At 46.6% G+C, this 24907-nt stretch overlaps 1 protein-coding gene across 8 annotated transcripts in view; it reads left to right on the top strand.

Moving 5' to 3' along the window:
• Window positions 1-24907, top strand: part of LOC144768536 (uncharacterized) — a 1350740-nt gene that overhangs the window by 498544 nt on the left and 827289 nt on the right. The window lies entirely within an intron of this gene.

Below are 24907 nucleotides of genomic sequence, written 5' to 3'. Positions count from 1 at the left end.
GGGGTTAGCATCTCCAAGCTCGATGGTTGATTAATACTGTAATGCAAGAAGTTACAGATGACCTATTCATGCTGCTGTCTTCATCGTTATAAACACAGTTAAAGCGTTGAGATGACTCGAGATTCATCTGACTCGCAAAAAATGTTTGTGCTTAGAGTTCACATTCTTTCATGATTTACGCTACATTGCAAGTGGTCAAGTAAAAACAACATTTTGCTTATTCATAGTGGTTTAAATTAACAAGCATTGGAAATGCAATAGGTCTCGCAGCATTAGAGTTAGTGCTTTTAGAATTGTTTATGGGTTTTTTTGTAAATCTTTAGCATTTTTGTTTCCTGTAGCCAATGCTAAAGAATAAAAAAAAAAAAGCCATAAACATTTCTAAAAGCTCTAACGGTGGGAGACATTTTGGAACACATGTACGTGTAATGCCAATTACTTCCAATTGGGTACAGGCAGACACGCTAATTCGATACTAGGAGTAAGCCCAAGATGATGTGCCCTCACGTGTATGTGATGGACAACACACTTGTAAATAAGTTATTAAATTAAACACCAAACAAGCCTTTACTTTAAGTGTCAGCCCTGTGTCACGGAAACCGCTGGTGAATCAAGATTGGGCTGTGCAACTAATCACAGGATAGTCAGGCGCTACACATTTTGCAGGAACCGTAAATAAGGTGTACAGAATTGATGCCAATTACAAGCCATAAATAAACAGATGGGACATGGGGAAGAGTGGCAAAGGAGTTTGCATATAACAAAACGTGCCCTCCTGCGTCTCCCATCGAAACTTCAGATATTAACTGCTACCAACTACAGTAGAGTTCTCTCAGTAGAGTAGCACACACCCAAAACTGTGCAGATCGATCCAGCTTGACTTCAAGAATCAACTGCCTAAAAAGACTGTAGCACACTGACCTGGACTTAACGATACGTTATTAAGCGACTTTTTATAACTAACACTCTCAAATGCAAAGCAACCCCTAAAAAAGAAAGTCTTGGTCGGAAATAAGCTTGATCACGAAAAGAAAACCTTTTTCTCGGCATAACGGAGCAAACAAACTCAGACACTTGCTGAGGCAGCATAAGGAAAAGTAGCAAAACAAGACGGAGGGAAGAGAGGGGAGGGGGGAGGAGAAATGCGACACGGCGGGAAGGGGCAGGCAGGATGACTCAGGGGAGGGGGCGGAGCGGGCTGGACTTAACGATACGTTATTAAGCGACTTTTTATAACTAACACTCTCAAATGCAAAGCAACCCCTAAAAAAGAAAGTCTTGGTCGGAAATAAGCTTGATCACGAAAAAAAAACCTTTTTCTCGGCATAACGGAGCAAACAAACTCAGACACTTGCTGAGGCAGCATAAGGAAAAGTAGCAAAACAAGACGGAGGGAAGAGAGGGGAGGGGGGAGGAGAAATGCGACACGGCGGGAAGGGGCAGGCAGGATGACTCAGGGGAGGGGGCGGAGCGGGCTGGACTTAACGATACGTTATTAAGCGACTTTTTATAACTAACACTCTCAAATGCAAAGCAACCCCTAAAAAAGAAAGTCTTGGTCGGAAATAAGCTTGATCACGAAAAGAAAACCTTTTTCTCGGCATAACGGAGCAAACAAACGTTATTAAGCGACTTTTTATAACTAACACTCTCAAATGCAAAGCAACCCCTAAAAAAGAAAGTCTTGGTCGGAAATAAGCTTGATCACGAAAAGAAAACCTTTTTCTCGGCATAACGGAGCAAACAACCTCAGACACTTGCTGAGGCAGCATAAGGAAAAGTAGCAAAACAAGACGGAGGGAAGAGAGGGGAGGGGGGAGGAGAAATGCGACACGGCGGGAAGGGGCAGGCAGGATGACTCAGGGGAGGGGGCGGAGCGGGGCAGAGCGGCATGTGCGTGTGAACAAGCCGGGCCTTTGAAGTGAAGCTAAGCTTCACTTCAAAGGTGTCGGAGGAATGCGGGCGGCTGTGCACGCGCTTTTAAGCTCAATGCACATGCGCATTGAGCTTAAAAGTCACGGGCACTGCAAGGAATCGCCACGATTCCTTGCAAGTTAGATAAAGTGTGGATGAGCCCCTATAGTCTCGCTTGCTCGATGCGCATGCGCATCGACAGGCGAGACCTAAAAAGGAGTATTGTGCAAATTGCAAACAAAAGTTTGGGCGCAGGAATAAAGATAGTCACACATTTTAAGGGACACACAATGCATGTTTATTGGTGCAAATCATTTTGCATTCACAGAAGTGCAGGTAATTAAAGTGGCCCGCTTGAAAAACAAGCATTTGCAATGCAGTAGGTCTCGCATTACTGAAAGTTTGAGCTATTGGCGTTGCAAATATTAATGCAACACCAATAGCTCAAACTTTCAGTAATGCAAGACCTATTGCATTGCAAATGCTTGTTGGTTTTGGTTTTTGCCTCTCTAAACTACTAGTCACATGTGGTTTCTTTGTTAAGTTCAACACAGTGTTACAATCTTGCTGTCCTTTGTTTCGTTCCCCCGTCCGCCTTTTATCCGTCATTGGTTTGTGTCTCTGTTTTCTTCAAATATTGATTGCACAATTCTCTGATTCGGTTCCACTGTTTGCCTTTCCTTACTCACTGTAAAATTCTGATTGTCTGTATGTATCATTACTCTCAGTTCTTCTCTTTCTTTCTTTTCTAACATACTTTGGTGTGTTATAGCCTTGTGTTTATTTTCTTTTATCTGCTGCTCTGCCTGGTGAAGAATTCATAGTTTCAATTGCTAGGCGCGGGTCCAATTCCTCCTGATACATCCCTTCTGGACAAGTTGCCTATTGTTCGTTTGTTACGTATGGTTCCAATTGCACTTAGGATCCTGTGATGCTTCCAGTGTGCCTTCTTCCACCTTTTTGGGTGTCTCCACCACCGTTATCTGTTTATTTTTATTTTGATTGAATAATTGCCATATTTTTTTTGTTTTTCTCTCCCCTACCCCTGCTGCCTCCTTTCTGCGCGAGGCACGCTTGCTTGTTTTTTTTAACTTTGAGCGCGAGGCGCGCCCAAACGGCATCAACCTTCACATGACTTTAACAAACTTTCCTTCGGTATTTTTTTATTTTGGACTTTTTCCAGGTAGTCGGAAAGCGCTTCTTCAAAATCTCACCAGGATGTCTACCGCACCGAAGGCTGATTAAATCACTGCTTCAAAAGCACATCCACGGCAAGATGGCCGCTGAGGAGTTGTGCTGAGAAGTTGCACCACTTCCCTCTCCTGCTTATGCTCGATATGGTATGCCTAAGACGCTGTGGACCCTAGATGGCTGGTGAACACTGGTGGCAGCAAGGACTGAAAGAATATATACGGCTTATAAAGCAGTTTCACAGGGTTGGACTAAGCTGGGACTGGTTGAGAAAGAAGCTTGTACGGTGGGCTGGCGTTGTAGACTGCGAAAAGAATCAAGGGTTGGTCTTCAAGATGCCCCCTCGGCCTGCTAAGCAGGACAAACTGAAAGAAATGTCGGATTTATCGGCACCAAAGAAGGCAGTGAGGGTGGCTACACCGAGCATCGAAGCAGGCCTTGGAAAGGCTGGGAAGGCTCTGGGGGCGATACGTAAGGTCCCGGCTATCCCGGCTCCCCCGGCAAAAAGAAAGACAGAGCTTCGCGGTAAGATAGCGGAGACGGCGGGAAGCGCTCTGGCTAATACTGCAGAATATCGAAACCAAAAAGCGGTCAAAGCAGATAAAACAGCGAAAGGAGAAGATGCCCCGAAAACTAAAGACTTAGGGATGCGACAACCTACCCTCAATGAAGTGTTCCCCGGGCAGTCCGAAGGAGTACAGGAGCAGTTGGAGGCCGGTGGAAGCGTCCTCGAGGATGCTGCGGAAGCAGCAGTAAACGCGGGGCACCAGGTTGCTAGGCAACGCTTGGATCCCGTGCGAGGTTCAGAAGCGGCGCAGACACCCGGGCAACAGGTTGCTAATGGTAATGGCTCGCGGATAGAGGAAGCACCAGAGCCTCGCACGGCAGGATTAACGTCCAAGGTGGCGCAAATAACGGTAGGAGGTACCGACGAGACTCTGGGGACAGAGACCAGGGGAATGCGGATATGCTGGGGGCTTTGCTGTTAATGGAAGCAGAGATGATTTCCCAGAAGCAGACAAACAATATCTGGGGCAGCAGGGATAGTTTGACTGGCAAAAGCAATCAGGGGAGAACCAGGATTAAGAATCAAACAGAATGGGGTGAAGGTGGCTCAATAGAGGGGGAGTGCTTTTTTTCTGTGAATGAGGACACAGAATCCGAATCTATAACTTCAGGAAGCCTAGAGGAGGAGGAGGAGGGAACAGATTCAGGCTCTGATACTTCTGGAAAAGACTCCACGCAACGAAAAAAATCCCCAGATCAAGGAGGCGTGCTTCTGGGTCTCCATCTCAACCTGAAAGACGTTTAGTATGGGACTATTCGGCTACATCACAGGTATACCAGGATAATGGTGCAGCTGGGGGCCCCTCTTCTGAGGCCCCATTTCGAAGTGACTCTTTTGAAATTCTATTCACCACCCTTAAGCAGATGCAAGCCGAAGCAAGATCAGATAGCCGCAGAGCAAGGCAGGCCACTAAGAAAATTCAAGGATCTCTTAGGAAAGTAAATAAACTGTATAAAGAAGTTGTGGCCAGAGTAACGGAGGTAGAAGAGCGTACAGGAAAATTGGAGGACGATGTTGGGAGCTGGCAATCATTTAAAACCGAACATGAGAAGATGGCGGAGGACCTGCGCTGGAAGAGGGAAGATTTTGAGAATAGGCAGAGACGGAACAATGTCAGAATTTTGGGTGTGGCAGAAGGGACAGAAGGGCAGGATGTAAGGCAGTTTGTTGTAGACCTGTTAAAGGGGGGCCTTTCCAGAATCCCAGTGGCAGTGGGAAAGAGAGGTGCAGAGGGCACATCAGTTCCCCTTTGTGTTAAAGAAAGGGCAGGCCGCAGGAGGTCCGGGTGCATTACCTAGGGCAATTCTTGTCAACATAGGGAACCTTTTGTTAAGGCAAGAGATCATTGATAAAGCAAGGCCAGACAGTAGGCGATCATTTCAGGGTGTCACGTTTTTCACTAGGCCCGACTTTTGCCAAACCACTGTTGAGCGCAGATGGAAATTGAGGCAAATGATAGCACCTTTTCAGGCCCTAGGGGCAGAAGGGGCAGAAGCATATCTCCTGTATCCTTCAAGGCTTAATGTAGTGGTAAAAGGGAAGGTCTGGAAGTTTTCTTCAGAGATCAAAGCCCAGCACTAGATGAGATTAAGAAGCAGAAAGCTGGATCAGGGGTAGGACTGACGAGTCCTTGATACTAGTTGAAGGGTTTAAGTGTTCTCTTTTCTTTTTTTTTTTTTATGGTGGTAAACTTTGAAAATGGAGTAACACAACACAGCATTGGATAGAATGAAGCAGTGGAGGGAAGCGACTTGCACAATTTGATGCAGCCACACATAGGTCTCACGACCTATTTGCCTGTAAGGGGGCGGGGGGTAGGGGGGTGGGGTGGGGGGGTAAAAGAGGGGGAAGGGTGGGGGAGGGCAGAGGGGGGGGGAGAAAGGGTTCACGAAGGTATGGTGATTTGAGCTTGGCACAGCACACTTGGGTAGGAAATATGGCAACGTATGTACAAGATATACAGGACACGGAAGGAAATGCATGGTATCAACAGTCATATTCTCTACCTAGCGGATTAGTAGGGGTACTTGTTGGTTACAGAATCAACCCAGATGGCGTGTAGAATAGCCTCAATAAATGATAAATAGAGTGGCTGCACTTCTGAACACTTTGCAGTTGGACCTGGTTTGTTTACAAGAGACTCACATAGAAGGTAACAAGGCATATCTTATGGAGCAGCTGGGGTTTGTAGTCTTAGCAAAAACTAACCAAGGGACAAAAACTAGAGGGGTGGTAGTGTTGGGTAGAAATAAAGACACGGTGGTGAAAAGGAAAAAAGAAGACCAATGGGGGAGGTGGGTGCGGCTGGAAATAGTTTTTTTTTTTAACAACTCTTTTTATTAATGAATCACATATACGACACAGCACTCCGAACCCCGGAGAGGCTGTATCAAGTACATTACAACAAAAATCAGCGATGCATTTATCAAGAAAATAAACGCCCCTCCCACCCTCACCCCTTTCCCCATCCACCCCCATGGCCCCCCCCCCTGTGCACAACGTCCCTCCGACACCACATTGAATAGTAACATACAAATCTGTGTATACATCATGGCCTCTATATGCCCATCACAGCTGTTCCTCCACGGCCCCTGCAGGCGCTGGGGGTGCAAGCCACAGGCCCCTGTAACCCGCCCACCTTTTCCATATTCTGTAGTGTTTCTGGGGACAGCCTCTAGCCTCGAACACTGGACGTTCCATGCAAAAGTCAAGACCTTTTTTCCACCCAGTTACTGTGGGAGCCCTGGGGTCTTTCCAGGCCTGTGCAATGTCTCTTTTCGCCACTGTAAGGCCCAGTAGGAGCAAGTGTCTTTTGTGGATATTACCTCCCACCCCTTCCAGAACGTGCAGCAGCCCCAACTTCGGAGCACGGGGGAGGTCCCATCCCAGCACCTCCGACAGACAATTCCACACTCCAGTCCAAAACCTCACCAGACCACTACATCCCCACACCGTATGCATGAGGTCACCCAACTCGCCACTGCATCTCAAGCATGCTGGGGACTCAATCAGGCCCGCCTTCCACAATCTCTCTCTGGTAAAGTAGGTGCGGTGTAAGTACTTGAACTGTATCAGGCGTAAGCGGACCGCGATGGCCGCCCCCCTGGGGGATTCAAGGACTTCGCGCCAGTCTTCCTCCTCCAGTTCCCCCACATCATGCACCCATCGATCCCGTAGGGACTGCAGATCTGTAGAACAGTGTGTAACTGATGTCTGGTATATACGGGATATTTTCTTTTCCCCCAGATCTCCCATGAACACCTTTGCCTCTATCGGGCTGAACTCTGGCAGGACATCCAGTCCTTCTAGCTTGGGCGTGAGGGCATGCCTGAACTGTAAATATCTAAAGAATTGTGTGCGGGGCATACTGAATTCTTCGCTAAGTTCCTGAAATGACTTCAGTGTTGTGCCTTTCATGACATGTCCTAGTGTGGAGATTCCTATCGAATCCCATCCTCCGAAGCCCTGCAGCGACGCCAGTGCCGGCAGCTGCCCATTATGCCAAAGTGGGATCTCCCTTGTCAATTTCCCCCACCATCCCATGCGACGCAATGCTTGTCTCCAGAGTTGGAAAACTACCTGTGTGGCGCTTGGCAGCCCCTTTTTTAACCGTGCCGAGTACAAGATGGTGTGTAGTGTGTTCGGGTCCATTAGATACCTCTCAAGGGCGTAGGCTGGGTCCCCCCTGTCCCCATACCACCAATCATTTAATACCACGAGATGTGCTGCCTGATAGTAGGACAATATGTCCGATGTCACCAGTCCCCCACAATAGGTAGATAAAAAACATGTACGCAGGGCTACTCTCGACACCCCCCCGGCCCATAGAAATTGGCTTAAAGCGGTGTTGACTTGTTTGAACCATAGCGACTGGATCGGGTATGGGTGGCTCTGCAGCTGGTATAGCAAGCGAGGGAGGGCAACCATCTTGAATATGGCTGACCTGCCGTATATATTGAGGGGCATTCGGGACCAGCATTTCATCTCTTGTTGTACCTTGTTCCACACTGGAACGATGTTGCGTTCCCAGGCATTAGCCGGTGTGTCAGTCAAGAACACCCCTAGGTACTTGAGACCCCCGTCGCCAGCTGCAGTACCGAGGCCCATGCCCCCATCCCGGAGCGATCTCCCAGCGTCCAAAGCGTGGACTTCCGTAAATTCAGACGTAGCCCCGATACTTCCCCAAAGATTCTCATAATCTCAAGGACTCGTGGTCCAGAGCGGTTCACATCCGTAAGGAAGAACAGGACATCATCCGCATATAATGCGATTCTATCTGATGGCCCCATTTCCCATTCAAAGCCCCGCATCTGCGCATCTATCCTGACCCATGCAGCCAACGGCTCCATAGCCAGGGCAAATAGGTACGGCGAGAGGGGGCACCCCTGTCTGGTGCCCCGCCCTATTGGGAAGGTCATCGACGTTTCTCCGGCCACTCTCACTGCGGCTGTCAGGTCGGCATACAGCAGCCGAAAATATGACAGAAAGTGTGGCCCAAGATTTAACCGTGGAAGAAGCGCGTATAGATAGGTCCAACTCAGGGAATCAAAGGCCTTATCAATATCTGCCAGTAGTAGCGCCGCTTGATCTCCCGTTTTTGCCATCGCTTCTATTGCCACGTGTGCACGTCTAATGTTGTGCCTTGTCGCTCTTTGGAGCATAAAGCCGGCCTGGTCCGGGTGTACCAGGTCTGTTATATACGGAAGCAGTCTGTTTGCAAGGGCCTTGGCCAATATCTTGGCCTCAATATTTAAAAGGGAAATCGGACGATAGGACTCGTGGCGATCCGGGGGCCGTCCGGGTGTGGGGGGTGTGGATGTGATTCCCGGCAGTGCCCAGACATAGGAGGGGGGTGTGGATATGACTCCCAGCAGTGCCCATACATAGGAGGGGTGGCTGGATATGACTTCCAGCAGTGCCCAGACATAGGAGGGGGATGTGGATATGACTCCCAGCAGTGCCCAGACATAGTAGGGGGGGCTGGATATGACTTCCTGCAGTGCCCAGACATAGGAGGGGGGGCTGGATATGACTTCCTGCAGTGCCCAGACATAGGAGGGGGGTGTGGATATGACTCCCAGCAGTGCCCAGTTATAGGGTGGGGCATCATCATCACCATACAACAACTACATGGGTGTATGTTTACAGCCCTAACCTGTGACAGTCTTGCTAGTGCCATAAGAACACATCACTTACAGCAGTGTCCCACTCCATGGAGGATGGATTTCTGTCGCACACTGATTGACACACCACATGTGTGTGTGATGTCAGATCCCACATGCATATCCACCCATGGAGTTTGCAGGCAACCTACACACCCTCCCATCCTTACTTCATGGTGTATAGTCGTATAACCGCCCAACAAAGAAATACACCAAAAAGGAAAAAGACACTGTCATGTATATTCCGGGCCTGATATAAATGTCCGGGTGGTGAAACGTGTACTCTTCCATGGAAGGAACAGTGCTGAAACCCCTTAGATACAAAGCACTACATTGTGAGTTGTCTGCACAAATACCCTGTATAAGAAATCCAAACATAAGGGTAAGGCTGTGATCATACATCAGCATATTGTGCAAAAGGCTGATGGTGTCCATGAAGGAATTACTACATACTACAAACACAAGTACAGTGAGTAGCATGGATGGCACAGACTAATGAGCAGAACTCATTTGTGAGCTGGCATGGCCATTGCTGAAGGGAATGTTTTTAAAAAAAAAAAGGAAATGTGCACCAAAGTAACCACAAATATTGTGCAACTGTCTGTACATAAGATCTCGTGTGTCACTGAGGAAGTTACACTCTTTTGGACATTGTCTGTAGGCAAACTGAACACACACAAATCAAGATAATTACCTTCTACAGAGATACCATGATCCACCTCATTACCATTACAAAATACACATCTTTCACAATACCAAAACATTACCATGACACCAACTCCTAGGCACACAGCACCTAAAGCAAGTACCTGAAATGACATAGTTTGGAATGAAAAATAAAATGCTTTATTCAGCACCAAAAAGAAATTCTTTTTCATAAATGAGTCCAGGCTCAAATGAAGGCCAATATCCAGTCCAGAATAAAGATTTTTTCTGTAGCTGTAATCTTGTGGAGGTTGTCACCCCAAAACTTGCTTGCACATGATGATATTAAAGGTTTGTGGACCCATGGGGGGCATCATCTGGGTCAGTGTCCGGCACTGCAGGGACATCAGAGGAAGGGTAAGTGTTGTGGGTGCAGGGGGGAGGAATCCTCCTCAGTGGCTTGTGCAGCGCCAAAGCTGAAAAGATATTCTGCGCTGCACACTGCTGCCAGGTCCGCCAGACCACAACCTGTACCCGGGGACGCAATGGGAGTGGAGGTAGAGGGCTCTGAGTCTTGTGGACTGTGTATGTGTCTGCGTGCCTGCCGTCTGACCCCAGTCCCTGTGGGAGTGCCTGCATCCCCTTGAGATTGGGTGCCTGGTGATCTGCGCATAGACGTCCGTGGTGGTGTGCTGGGTGGGTCTGTTGGGGTGTGTGATCTTGTGTGTCTGCGTGTTCTGTGGACAGGTATTGGTGAGGGGGTTGTGGATGGGTCTGAAGGAGTGGGTGGGACGGACCGCTGCAGGAGGGCAAGTACTGCCGTCAGTGAGGAGTCTATGGACGATAGACTCCGACGTTGGTCAGACATGTTAGCTAACACGTTCTCCATGAATGACAACAACCGTGTCAAGATCTGAGTTTGGCCATGGAGGACAGTCAGCATTGATGTCTGACCAACATGAATCTGCCGGAGTAGGTCCACAGACTCGGCACTGAGAGCAGCAGGGGAGACAGGGGCAGGGGCTGCGGTGCCGGGGACGAAGGAGACATGGGGGGCAGCACGGACGTAAGGGACCCTAGCAACTGGGAGGGTGGAGATGGGTCTGGAGGAGGTGGGGACAGACACAGGGGTCGGAAGGAGCTGTCGCCGCTTTTTCCCCCTCCTCCTGGGAGTCAGAAGCCGAGCCGTCCGCATGATACGAAGTGTCCCCTTCAAAAGGTCCGGCCACCTGACTCCCCTCACCCTCCGTGCCACTGGCTTCCTCCAATTCCTCAGCGCTGGTGGCACTGCGGCTGGGTCCCCCCTCCTGGTCCGTGCTTTTGTCTTCTCCTGTGTCGGTTGATGATGCTGTTGGCAAGGAGAATAAACAAAAATGCATCAGTCACCTGTACACATCTGACACATGAACATATTTTTATTTGGGCACATTGCAAATCATGGCATGCATCATGAGTAACAGCAACATAACTCTGCACATATTTAAGACTAGTACTGCACAGTTGGTAAAGACACAATGCTACTTCCACACAAGGATCCAAATAATAGACCAGGCCACGACTCGAGTGAGAGTCACACTGAGGAGGTTTGGTTTGTTCACATGAGAGCTGATCTATACAATGAAGTTCTGCCACCTGAAGTTCTCAAAAATTAAACAGTTGTGTTTCCACTCAGGGCAAAGTAACACACCTCACTACCCAAGGTATACACCACTCCCAGAGCCCATGGAGTAGTGTTTAGTGAAAAGTAATGGCATAAAATCTTTGCATCTTCGGACTCTGCATACTTCACATAATCAACTTGTATAGCCTCTGAAAAATACGTATGTGCCAACATGAAAGAGCTCTCAGAAGGAAATCCACACAAACAACATACACAATGTTATTGAGACAGCTTGCACACTTCAAGATGAAACACTGTAAGAAATAAATGGCATGGACCATATACCATATACATTGTCCAACGGAGTTATCCAGTATTGGGGTATCTTTCATAGATTCACATGCCTGAATCATTCCCCGTCGACGAGGCGGGAGTCCCACGGTAAATAAAAAAGCAGTGCAAAAGCACTTTGTAGTAGTAGTAGGCCCTAGGAATAGGCCTGAGGCCTAAATTATAGTAGCCTATCTACCTCATTATGTAAAAAAGACCAAAGTCTTTGCTCCAACCAATCAGCTCACAGCACCCTCTAGAACCTTCCCTGCAGAGCCAGCTCTCCTCAGATTTTCACCGCACGTCGTGGGTGAAGGGAGTCTCCCTGAGCTCTGCTCAGTTTTTTCTTCAGTTTTATTTCTTTTTGGATTACAAGCTCGTACTTCATTTCTCTGACCCAATTAAGGCGGTATTATGGCAGAATGGCAGTAAATAAGGTAATAGACTATGATTTATGTCTAACCTTTTCCTCAGTAACTCTCACGTTCTGAGATATGAGGCCGCTTTGGGTCAGAGGCTTTTACCGGCCACTTCTAAGGAGGATGAGGAGAGGTAGAAGGGAGAAGTCGCGCCAGGAGCCTACTGGGGGCGCGCATACAAACCTGCCACTTCCGAGGAGGATGAGGTCAGGTCGAAGGGAGAAGTCGCGCTACTGAGAGCGCGCATAAAAGCCATAAGATTCACCTTGAGTCTTTATAGGCACTTCTCACAGAGGATACAACTCCCTTTTTTCATCCCTGCACTACATCAGGGAAGCCCTCTTGACCGGACATTAGGAGTATATACCAAATATCTCCATGTCTAATATTTCTGCCTCACCAAAATGATCCTCATCTACGATGATCGTCGACGATGGCCTCTTCCTCGATGGTCGTCGACGATGGCCTCTTCTACGAGGGTTGTTGACGACCGCCTCATCTACGGTGGTCGCCGACGACAGCCTCGTCTACGACGGTCGTCGACGACGGCTTCGTCTACGACGGTCGTCGACGACGGGCCTCGTCTACGACGGTCGTCGACGACGGGCCTCGTCTATGACGGTCGTCGACGACGGGCCTCGTCTATGACGGTCGTCGACGACGGGCCTCGTCTATGACGGTCGTCGACGACGGGCCTAGTCTACGACGGGCCTCGTCTACGAGGGTCGTCGACGACGGGCCTCGTCTACGACGGTCGTCGACGACGGCCCTCGTCTACGGCGGGCCTCGTCTACGGCCCTCGTCTACGGCGGGCCTCGTCTACGACGGTCGTCGACAACGGCCGCACATTGATGATGGCCTCATATCTGACTGCTGTTTTTTCATAGTGTTATCTACAATGGCAATGCCTAGCTACGACGGACGTCTATGACAGCTTTATCAGGATAGCTTCATATACATATGGCTTCATTTGTGCATGGTCTATACTACACATGGCTCCATCTATGCATGGTATCATCTATGGCTGACCATCATTCAATTGCCTCATCTATGAGTGCCTCATCTACGGAGGATATCGCCTATTTTAACCTCATCTATGATGGCATTGCTATGACTGTCTTCTATGACAGCATCATTCACTAACAATGGCCACGTTTGCCAATGGCCACGTTTACCACCAATGGCCTCGTCTATCAATGGCTTCCTCTGTAAAGGGCTTGCTCGTATAATGGCCTTTTATGCCAATGGCCTTGTCTTACAATGGTCTCGTCTACCAATGACCTAGTCTATCAATGGCTCTGTCTATCAATGGTTTTATCTACCAATGGCCTCATCTCCTGATGATCTCATCTACCAATGACCGCATCTACCGATTGCCTCATCTACGAAGGGCAAATGGCCCCATTTGTTACCCTCATCTACGGATGCCCTCACTTATGAATGCCTCATCTTCAATGGCATTGTATATAGCTGTCGTCTGACAGCCTCGTTTGGAAGGGTTGCTCATGACGGTCATCTATGACGTCGTGCTAGTCTGCAATTACCCCACTTACATGACCATGTCTACGACAAAATCTATCATGAGATTGGCTGAGATGGCTTCAGCGGTAAGAGCATCGTATATATTTTTTAACGTAGTGGGCAACAGCTAGATTTTTACTGCCATCTACAGGCAAACAGAATATGTCCTTCATTGTTTCGAGGAGGTATGCATCACGAGAGTGGTACATATAATAGACTAAGTCTATTCCAGCAGTTTTTCTGCGCATAGAATAGAAATAATGTGTTCCTACTAGCAGCCCATCCAATCTGATAGGCCACCGTTACCAGATTCTGTAACTTCACAGACTGCTCATTAGCAATCTAAAATCCTGCAATACCTATCTCCACACCGCCTTACAAAGAAGAATGTCGTCTGAACCTTATTAAAAAAAAAAAAAAAAATAACAATAATTTCTCTACTTTGGCAGTGGCCTCTAGTAGAGCTGACAATCTTTTATCCTTGATCGGTTCCTATGATCGTCCAATGTGGTTGGACATAGCGAATTTCAATGACCTCATTCCTGAGGACCGAAAGCGGGATGCAGGAAAGATTCTGTTGGAAGGTGCATGCCAGGAATGGCTTAAAGCCGCTGCCTTCAGCCCTGAGCGAAGTTTCTAGGCATGGCCTATGATGAAGAGTTGTCGGTTTGCTAAACATTTGAATGATGCCCCCTTAGTTATAAAACCGGGCACTGATAATGCACGACCATTAAGCACCCTTTAATAGGGGCGCGGATCTTTCAGAGAAGCGTAATAATGGGGTTTTCATCAAGAGGAAGATACCAAAACCAAACGGATGAACAGTATCAATCTCAGTACAGCCTTGCAGCCAGGCATCTTTCCGTAGATAGTCTGTCTACTTTCTCCTGTCACGAACGAGATTTTAGTATCCAAACTGAGACACTAACAGGAGGCCATGATCACCACAAGGTTCCAATCATTTTATCCTTTTCTCGCGTGGTCCCGAAGGTTTCAGGGTTTTGTTTTCCAAGCAACAAGGAACTATGTCGGACCAATGTGTTCTAAACCTAGTAACCAATGGCCATTCCATGGAATTCATCAGTCAGCCATATACTACTAGGCCCAGGGGTCCCCCCCATCCTCGTTTTCACAACAATTATGTTATTTCACCAAAGGATATTTTATGGCTTCTCTGGATGGAGAGGGTGCTAATTTCCACATACTTGTCCACCCCAAACAGCACGAATATTTTCGCTTTCACACGGCTGACGCCCATTATAGGTGCGTAGTGCTCCCGTTTGGGCTGAGATCGTCACCAAGAGCCTTTCACGAAGTACTTGGTACTAGTGGCAGCAACATTGAGATCTTGAGGAATGCAGGTGTTCCCCTGTCTAGACGATTGGCTGCTTAAAGGTCCTTCTGAACATGAAATCAGGATTGCCACAGTAGATGTACCCATCTCATTTTTTCTCTGGGGCTGATTCTCAACGACAGCATATTGCAGTTAGGCCCTCTCCAAGTAAATGTATTTTCTCGGAGCAGGTTTAGACACAATCCGCAACAAAGCATTCTTGTCACACGCCCACCAGTTGTGTTTTCAAAAATGGGCAAGGTTAACTTCATAAGGTCAGTTTCAGTTCAAATGTTTGTTTCGTTCCTGAAGATGTGCTCTTCAGTGATACATCTCGTACAATTAGCATGGCTCAAAATGACACCTTTTCAGATAGAACTACAGTTTCAAGATCAATAACCAATGGGTTCGTTCGACGATACCATCAAGGTTACGCCGTGCATGAGCAATCCTGTACATTGCTGGTCGCAGACAGGAAATATTGCCCAGGGTCGCACGTTCCTGCAAACCATTCCAGGGTTTGTTTTAACGCTTGATGCCTCCATGGAAGGATGGGGAGGTCATCGGCAGGATTTGCAGAATTCAAGGAACATAGTCTCAAAGACAACGACAACAGCAGATCAACAGGCTTGAGCTCCACAACGCTGTTCTGTCCTCCCAAGCATTTCGCTTGAGGATTGAGGGTTTGTCTGTGCCAGTACAGACCGCAAACACCATCCGCATGTCTTATATCAATACACAAGGAGAAACTAAATCTGCTATACTCTCGCAAGAGATTCAGGAATTGTGTGAAGGAGTTGCATTGCACAAGATGTCTTGAGAGCCGAACACGTCAGGGCTCTCCACAATGCTCTGAGCATGTCTCAGTCGGACTGTCACGAGTGGACGCCGGGAAAGGGACAGGTAACCCAGTTTTTCCAAGTTTGGGTTAATCTGGCACGGGATCCCTTTGCATTCAGAGAGAACAAGGACGGCCGATATTATGCCAGCAGGTTTCCTTAACAGGAATCAAGAGGGAATGCCCTGTCCATGCTAGGGTCAGGGGTTTGTGCGTATGAGTTTTCCACCAATACCATTGGTTCCGAAGGTGTTCTGCAAGATGAAGCTGCAAGGTTACCATCTGATTCAGATTGCACCCCGTTGGCCAATTTTGGTTCTCGGAACGTCTGCTATTGTTTATATATAGACAAGCCCATTCGGCTGTGGCTTGGGCCTACGATATTGGCAGGGGACGGAGATCAAGTGGTTCGTCCGGATCCACAGTCATTACTATTGCACGCACAGCTTATCATTTATTAGAGTTCAAGGGCATCAACGTTTCAAAGAACTGTTGTGAAATGTTGGCAAATTCTCGTGCCCGAGGCACAATCAAGGCTTCTCGCCTCAAATGGAAGCGATTTTGCGGTTAGTGTGAGGTGATAGCCATTCACTCAATTACAGTTACTGCAGAACAAGTTCTCCATTATCTGCTCTTCTAGCCAAGTCTGGGCTTAGTTTTTCTTCAACAAACAAAATGTGTCTTGCTGCTCTTTCCAGAATTAGGAAAAGTTAAAAAATTTCTTTTTTCTGCTCTTCGGCGCTTGTCAGACAGTTTATGAAAGGGCTTTTCCGAGCCTTTCTCTCCAGTGCGAGCGCCCTCCCAGGGTGAGCACTCTGCATTGCTAGTGCAGCTGATGCAGTGTACATTTGAGCTGATCCATAAACCAGCTCTCAGATTCCTCACCTGGAAGGTTGCTCTTTTACTGGCTCTTACTTTGGTAAAAAGGGTTCGTGAAATCTAAGCTTTCACTAGAAGGAACACCTCACTTTTACATTTTCCTCGGAACTATGTCACCCTTTGGTCGAATCCTGGGTTCATTTCTAGGGTTCCGACACAATTTCACTCTAACGAACCGGTAAGATTAAGGACATGCATGTTTTCTTTCCAAATCCTTCAACCCCAGCGGACAGAACATTGCATTCTTTAGACATCAAAAGATGCTTAAACTTCTACTACAGAGGACCAAGACTTTTAGAAAATCAGATCATCTGTTTGCGACTTATGGCCGGATTACATTGGTTATAGTGGTCACTTAAGCTACGTTTTCTAGCTGGATAGCCTCTGCCATCCAGTTCTGTCACATTAAGGCTAACCGACCATTGACAAGGTCTGTTCGATCTCATTCCACAAGAGCTGTGGCAGCGTCTGCAGCTTTGTTTGCAGGTGTGACGCTTGAAAACATTTGCCGTGCTGCGACATGGAAGAATGTCCACACGTTTACAAAACATTACTGCCTACAATCAGCAAAGCAGAATGATGCGGCAGTGGGCCTAACCGTTTTTTACGCCACATGTTTCCATACATTCAGGTTCTAATGTTGGCTTATTTCTGAAAAAGTACATACAATTCAAGTTGTTGTTTATGATATACAGACATATGTTATCATATACTGAGTTTCCATGATACTAAGGTTCCGTTCCTGTAGGAAATTGCATGATTTCTATGTTGGTTCGGAAGATGACTTGTTAATAGGTCAATCTCTAGGCGATTGTTGGTTGTTAACGGTACATTCATGGGGGTGCACTACAATAAGTCTCCCACCATCCGCAACCGACTTTGCCAGGTTTACTGCTTGCTATTCTGATTCAGGCATGTGAATCTATGAAAGATACCCCAATACTGGATAAGAAAACAAGTTACTTACCTGTAACTTCAGTTATCCAGTATTGGTATCTTTCATAGATTCACATGCAACCCACCCTCCTCCCCGGAGAGTCAGTTCTCTAAGTTTGGGATACTTGTTCCCACTTGTGCTACGAAAATCTGAGGAGAGCTGGCTCTGCAGGGAAGGTTCTAGAGGGTGCTGTGAGCTGATTGGTTGGAGCAAAGACTTTGGTCTTTTTTACATAATGAGGTAGATAGGCTACTATAATTTAGGCCTCAGGCCTATTCCTAGGGCCTACTACTACTACAAAGTGCTTTTGCACTGCTTTTTTATTTACCGTGGGACTCCCGCCTCGTCGACGGGGAATGATTCAGGCATGTGAATCTATGAAAGATACCAATACTGGATAACTGAAGTTACAGGTAAGTAACTTGTTTTCTTATTCATGTATTGACACACACCAGTCTGTACAATTGACAGCAAAGGAGTCACAAGCACTCAAAACTACTGTGGGGACATGTCGATGTCGATGAAGGCACACCATTAACCACTAACACTGGCCTCATTCTAAACCTGCCTGCTTATTCAACAATATTGTACATGTTGTGTGGTGTGCACTACCTTGTGAGCCAACTATAATGCAGACCATAAGTGTAACGTACACATTGTGTCATATGTACACATTCCAAACATTAACTAGTTTCAACAAGTGTTGTGAGTGCCTAGGGACATTCATCAATGTGACATCACTTCAAATGTGTCACTCCTCACAGGGGCATCTATCACCATATCATACAGTTGTTAGCACATAACACACACTGGCTGTCATGTGAAGTGGACCACATGTCCTAAATCTGGACAATGCTTAAGCTAATGTGCCTGCAATTGCGAAGATCAAAATCATTGCTGCATAGAAAGACACACCCTTAACCACATGGGAAATGTGAGCACTGTAGTCTGCGCACTAGGACAAAACAGCGTTGCACCGCAACTACATACATGTCTCCAAAAATCTTTGAGGCACACTCATCTCTGTAAGCAAACAACATAGCCTGTAAAGAGCCCAATGACAGCACTGTCCAGCATCACAGGTGAAGTGCATGCTGATAACTATAACTCACAATAGGAAAATATGAATGAATAGGAAGATACCTTGAGAGGCTTGATGAAAGAATACTGTGTTTTTAATTGTCCTGAGGAAGGTGGGGCATATAAGCGGAATCCACCGAAACGCGTCGACAAAATAAACCTCTTGGTTTTTATGATTATTTGTTTTATTGTTTGTACAAATTGACATTAGGCACTGTATTAAAAATTAACTGTTGAGGCCTAAGAATTGATAACAGAATGATATGCTGCAAAAAAACGTTTTCTTGTCAAAATCATTCTTAAATTAACAAACTTAAAATCCTTTTTTAAAAAAACTTTTTAATAAATGTAATTGAATGTATACTTGGAATTGTTGATTTATTTTGTGCCTTTGTGGTTCTACTTCCCCATATTGAGTAAGAAAGGAATACAGCATATGTGCTTTGAGAACATATAGAGTGAGTGGTTCTAGTTGAATGAGAGGAGAATAGTTGAGTTGAGTATTTAAATATAGAAATATCTAAAAACCCAGGGAACGCCTTCATTTTTTACACTGTAACCGACCCAGTTCCTGTTGGGTTCAAAGGTGACTCTCTTTCCTTTTTACTTATTGTAAAACATCACATACACACTCAGCCAGGTGACAAGGAACATTCACACTCTTCAATGCCCATGACTCCAAACACAGCATATGTAGAAAATCTCCACAGATCCAAAAAAAACATAAACATCAGTGAGTACATTCAGCTGTCAATCTGGGGTGCACACTATTACAGCTCATTAAATCATGTCAAAAAACCCTGCATGGTGTGGCACAGCAGAATGCGTAAATCAGTATGCTTTGAATGTCACAGTTACCATAATGCATGTAAGGAGTAAACACACGTTTACTACAACATGCTCTGCATGGGAGACACCACAATGAACACACCCTGCAATCACAGAGAAACCACATTGGATGTCTGATCCACAAATACACAATGGCTGTAGTGACACTCACACAACAGGGGCACAGTCAAAGCTAGTGCAGTCATCACTCACCTGCTCCCCTGGTCTCCCATAGAGCTTGCTGTAGTTTGGTAAGAGGGCATCCAGCAGGGCCTGGTTCTCCTCCTCACTGAATTCAGGTGCCCTCTCCATGGTCAGCAAAATCAGAGTCCAGGGAATGCAGAGACTGCAGCAGTGTTGTCCACTCCAATGTTGTGCAGGCAAGTGCCCTCTCACAGCCACATGCAGCCTTAAATCAGTGCTGCTGAGGGGCTTTCAGTATCAGGAGTACAGTGTGATAGGCCACATTACTTAGCATCCTACGTTTCATCCAATCACTTCCAACATAAGGCCCTGACACACATTTGCATGGTTCAAAATTTGAGCTTCAGCTCCACAACAACATTGCAGCATTGTATAGTTTTGCCCAACTGACTTTTGCAGGACACCTGTAGCACACACTGAAATCTCAGTATCCGTGACAACCAGCCTGCATTCTGGTACTACTACTCATAGCCTAGGTGTCCCCTATGTACTTTTTTGTGTTCCACACACAAGTACGGTGCGTATGCCACTTTTTTAATAGTGAAACGAGGCGCACACACGCACGTAAGGTAGGTGTACGGTTCAATCGCGTATGGCCCGATTCCAATAGTGCAACGTCCCGCACACGCACGTAAGGTAGGTGTGCGGTTCAATCGCGTATGGCCCGATTTCAATAGTGCAACGTCCCACACACACGCACGTAATGTAGGTGTACGGTTCAATCACTTATGGCCCAATTTCAATAGTGCAACATCCCGCACACACGCACGTAAGGTAGGTGTACGGTTCAATCGTGTATGGCCCGATTTCAATAGTGCAATGTCCCGCACACACGCACGTAATGTAGATGTACGGTTCAATAGCGTATGGCCCGATTTCAATAGGGAAACGTCCCTCACACATACACGTAAGGTAGGTGTACGGTTCAATCGCGTATGGCCCGATTTCAATAGTGAAACGTCCCGCACACACGCACGTAAGGTAGGTGTAAGGTTCAATCGCGTAGGGCCCGATTTCAATAGTGCAACGTCCCGCACACACGCACGTAATGTAGGTGTACCGTTCAATAGCGTATGACCCGATTTCAATAGTGAAACGTCCCGCACACACGCACGTAAGGTAGGTGTACGGTTCAATCGCGTATGGCCCGATTTCAATAGTACAACGTCCCGCACACACGCACGTAAGGTAGGTGTACGGTTCAATCGCATATGGCCCGATGTCAATAGTGAAACGTCCCGCACACACGCACGTAAGGTAGGTGTACGGTTCAATCGCGTATGGCCCGATTTCAATAGTGCAATGTCCCGCACACACGCACGTAAGGTAGGTGTACGGCTCAATCGTGTATGGCCCGATTTCAATAGTGCAACGTCCCGCACACACGCACGTGAAGTAGGTGTACGGTTCAATCGCATATGGCCCGATTTCAATAGTGGAACGTCCCGCATACACGCACGTAAGGTAGGTGTACGGTTCAATCGCGTATGGCACCATTACAATAGTGATTCGAGGCGCACACATGGCAGGGATGTTGCAGTATGGTTAATGCTAGAATGTCTATCATGTTCGTTTCATTGCATACTTACATGAGCATGCCCTAGGTGTGCCAGTCACTGATATAGCAGAGGATATCAGTTCATGTTGCACAATTCATGTGTGATGACCTGTTGACACATGTGATGTGTAATGGGACACTATGTGGTACACATCACATTTCCACTTTTAGCATTCGTATCATCATGCACATGTTGTCATGCACATAAACACTGGGCTGGCACAGTCATCACTTCCGGAACCTGTGTCATGATGCCAGGGACCGTGGCACTTTTTCACTTGTCAATTTGACATTCATCAGGTCCCTAAGTAATAATGCTATGTGTGTAATTTTACAGATTGAATTTACTGTTTGGGTTCCGTAAAATGCATGTGTTTTTGGTGCATCTATAATGTGTCTGTGTTGTGACTGAAATGGTTTTGCATGTACGCACACCATGGCACATGTGCCTTATCAATGGCTTTTGGTTCGGATTGCATCATACATCATTGATAACCATGCATACATGTGGGCATCATGACAATTCTTGTGGTGTTGCGTTGTCACACATCCTCATTAGCAAGTTGGATGATATGTACACCAGACATTCCATGGAACCTGGGTCTGTGCCTTGTAGTCAGCTGTCTGTATGGGATGACAACCTTCTAATGCAGGTCTGGTGATGTGTGTCACTCCAGTGATATCTTGCTGTGCTCACTCAGAGCAGCCCAGCAGTTGTTTTGTGTGCATGTAATGTGTTTTTAAAAAGACTACAGATGTATCTTGGTTAATGTTTGAAGTGCCAGGAAGCTGGCATATGTGTCCAGGAAGTATTGCTGACACCAGACCCAATAGTACCTTGATGTGTAGTAGCAGTGTTGCGTGTGCTATGTACATTGGAATAGTATTTGGATGACAGTTGTTCTGCATTCTTCCAAAATATGTCCTGCAGGGCACCGCCTCTACCAAGGCCTTTTCCTGACTTGGAGAGCATGAGGGAACGTGATTGCATCCGACGTTACAGATTCACTCGAAAGTTGATTCAGGACTTGACAGACAGGCTGGAACCACATCTACAACAGCGACACAGGTATCCAACTGCGCTGACACCAAAGCTAAAGGTGATGGCAGCCCTACATTTTTTTGCCACAGGTACGTTTCAATTTACCATTACAGATGTGGGGGTATGTCCTAAACCATGTTCAGCCGTGTTCTATGTGATGTCTTAGCTGCCATGTTAGAGCACATTGATGAATTCATCAAATTTCCAAATCCTGAAGAGTTGAGAGATGTCAAGTGTGAATTCTATGCCCTGGGAGGGATGCCACATGTCATTGGGGCCATTGATGGTACACATGTGGCTTTGGTGCCACCACAAGCTCAGGAGCAAGCCTACCGCAATAGGAAGCATTACCACTCAATAAATGCCCTTGTGGTGTGTTTTGCTAACATGCTGATATCCCATGTTTGTGCACGTTTTCCAGGATCGTGCCATGATGCATTCATCTTGAAGCGTAGCAGGGTACCACAGATGATGCTGCAGCTGCGCAACAATCGGGCATGTCTTGTTGGTGGGTATACTCTGTTTGTCCTATATGTATAATTTATTGTTTGCTGTGACGAAATTGCTTTAGCCCAATTTCAACACGCTGTATATTTGTAGGAGACGCAGGATATCCCAACATGCCGTGGCTCATGACACCGCTCCGCAACCCAAGGACAGCAGCAGACCACCGGTACAACAATGCACACAGGCAGAACAGGCGCGTGATTGAGCGAACGTTTGGACTCCTGAAGAGCAGATTCCGGAGCCTTGATAAGACCGGCGGATCCCTCCCATACGCCCCGGTCAAGGTGTGTAACGTCTTCATTGTGTGCTGCATGCTGCACAACATGGCAGTTGAGAAGGCCGTGCCACTCATCCTGGATCCTGATGAGCTGGAACATCCACCCGTTGAGGATGATGGGCTTGGGCACGATGAAAGTGATGAGGAGGAGGAGGATGATATCCGGAATCAGCTCATATGCAACTTCTTCTCTTAATGGTGAGTGACTGGGTAGTCGTGTGCAAACTGGTGGCATTGAGTGGCATGTGTTGCATACTGTGTGTCCAGCTGACTGTACGTGAAAACACTTTGATGTTTGTTGTGATGTCTCACACAAATGATGATGTCATGAAACACGCATATGTGAAATGAGTGAATTTGTAATGTACATGTGTACTACATTGTGATGTATTTTCACATGTCCATGTCTGTATGCAAATCTTATTAATGTGTCCCCTTGTGTGCCTGTCATTCACAGGTCGCTCTGCCTGTTGTCTGTTCGTGTCATCTTGGTACTCCTGCTATCGATCCTGATTATTGCAAAGTGTGTTGAATCAGCGTTCCATGCACAGACATGTGGAAATGTCACTTTGGGTAAGATATCTAAACATGTTTTTTTGGGTTGGTATGCTTTGTGAATGTGTGGGAGCTGTTTCTGTGTCTATTGTTGAAGCATACATACATGTGTAATTAACATGGATCAAGATGGCTATTGCAACAGTCCCATGACTGGACAATCACCCTTCTTGTCACTCATCTGTTGTTGATTGATGACACTAGTGAATACATCAATGTGTGGAAACCATGGTTCAGACACATTGCGGATGTCACCGGTTTACATTGTGTGTGACATCACTACCACAGGCTCTGTGTGGATTTGAAACATCACTGTGTACAGCAGATGTGTTTGGCTCATCACATTTATGTTCTGGCCCAGTACAGTTTGGTTTACCTATTGACATGTTGTGAAGGTGTGGACCACTGTATATCCCACATGTTCTGACAACTGTCCAGTGAGTCTGTTCGTATGGATGAATTGCCCCATGTGCCAGTATGTAATGTTACTGTCTGGTCGCTACCTCAGTGCCGGTGGAGAACACAGATTTGCAAGCCTTCTTGGTAACTTTATGTCAACTTTCTATTCCCATGATTGCAGGAATGTTGCACTGATGACGTACCAACGTAGTGGTGTTGCTAATGTAAACACTTCCGTTACACCAGTTGATTGACGTGAATCGCAGCTAACTCTTGTGCCTTGCTGCATATCCTGGGGACGGTAGGGGTGGTTTACTGGGTTTGTTCCTCATTGCTCTCAGTAGAGTTTGGTCACACCTGCTTGTCATGTTTGGCATTGTAAGGCACAGTTTGTAGAGCCAATGATTGGCTCTTGCTAGGCTTCCTCGTGTTAAAATAATCCCCTTCCTCGTTGCATTAGCTAAGTACGGCTATAGCTGGTGATGTGTATCTTACATTCATGACCCTCAGTGGTTCCCAGGGCTGACTACAGTTATTTGATTTGTGTGAGTAGCACTGCTACACATTCAATTCACTGTATTTAATGAGCCACATTCATACACTGTGAGTAAGTTTGTGAGCGCATGGTTCTAATTGCATTGAAGCAGCCTGGTGGGCGTTAGACACACTTCATTTATGAGACAGACTCTGCAATCCTTTTATGTGTCCATGTTAAAAACCTCAGATGTTGTATCATTTTAAAACCTGTGCTGACAAAATGGATACAGTGGCTGTGGTTAAAGTACACAGGTGTAACTGTTACAGTATACATCACGAGTATAATGTTATTCAGTGCCAAGAAGTCTTGAATTGTGAAGCTTGTTTACCTTTGTTTCAGATCTCCCTCCATGCTGTTCCCATCTTCTCCTTTCCTCGCCTGATCACCCTTTAGAGTCTGTAATTCATACTCAGACCAAGGGGAAATCTGGAGATGGACCCCTTTCAGCATTGCACAAATTTGAGGATCAAAGGTACCAACTGTCCCTGGCTGTTGTGTGGAGATAGTTTCTGCAGCATTACAGGTACCCTCATTGCATTGCAGTTATTTCCTTCTGAGCAATGCCACAGGCCATGTACATTG

This window comes from Lissotriton helveticus, chromosome 7 (assembly GCF_964261635.1).
Source record: "Lissotriton helveticus chromosome 7, aLisHel1.1, whole genome shotgun sequence".
NCBI classification, from domain to species: domain Eukaryota; kingdom Metazoa; phylum Chordata; class Amphibia; order Caudata; family Salamandridae; genus Lissotriton; species Lissotriton helveticus.
This window is presented reverse-complemented; position numbering and strand designations above follow the sequence as displayed.